The sequence below is a fragment of the Sapajus apella genome, unplaced genomic scaffold, assembly GCF_009761245.1.
Source record: "Sapajus apella isolate SASKATOON/1434 unplaced genomic scaffold, GSC_monkey_1.0 scaffold6746, whole genome shotgun sequence".
Classification (NCBI taxonomy): Eukaryota; Metazoa; Chordata; class Mammalia; order Primates; family Cebidae; genus Sapajus; species Sapajus apella.
In genome coordinates, this window is record NW_022443670.1 from 1,027 (window position 1) to 2,034 (window position 1,008).

The window sequence follows — 1,008 nt, forward strand, 5'->3', positions numbered from 1 at the left end:
ACTGTCCCCATGCACCTAATGTATCCTATTAGAACGTTTTAGTACCTCACACATGCATTCTCTTTTTTCAACACTATCCTTAAAAAGTGAAGGGGAGAGAAAAATCAGCAAATGCAGAAAAAAATATTAGAAACCTATTCTATGTCCAGTGATTGATTGATTGATTGATTGTAGCTTTCCCTCTGACACCTCATGGCTACCTCAAGACAGACAAAAAAGTACACCTGAGGCTGGGCACGGTGGCTCACGCCTGTAATCCCAGCAGTTTGTGACGTTGAGGCAGGAGGTCAGGAGTTTGAGACCATCCTGGCTAACATGGTGAAACCCTGTATCCACAAAAAATTTGCATGGCATGAGCTATGCGGGAGGCTGAGGCAGAAGAATCACGTGAACCCGGGAGGTTGCAGTGACCTGAGATGGTGCCATTGTACTCCATCTATCTCAAAAAGAAAAAACAAGACAAAAGTACATCTAAACATACAGCTACAAAAGAAATGCAGCCAAAAAAAGGGGGATTTTTAAACAGCAAATTAAATTAAAAATTTTTACCCCCTACATTCTTTTCAAAATGTAGAAGCAGCAGGCCCCACCTGAGTCCTGAAGACAAATGCTGGTACTCCGAGCCCTCCAGTGTCTACAACATTGACTGACTGTCCCCTTTTGTTCTGTCAAGTTTAATCTTCTGTGGTTAAATTGCACTTTGTTCAGTATAAATTTCCAATGACCCAGAGCAGGTTAAACGATATGTGTGGTCTGCTGAACTGTGGTCACTCATGCTAAGGCAAACTAAAGGATATAGGACCCCTGTACAGACTTGGCCTGGAGTTACTGTTTGGGAAGCGAAAGATCAACAGGAGCTGCTCATACAATGTTTTCTAACTTACCTGAACTTTAACTCCACCCCGTTTAAAGTTTAAATTGTGCTTTTTAATCATTGGCAGATACTTTTAACAAAATACAGAATACAAACAGGTCTGTGTATACAACTATCTAGATTCCTCTGCTCTG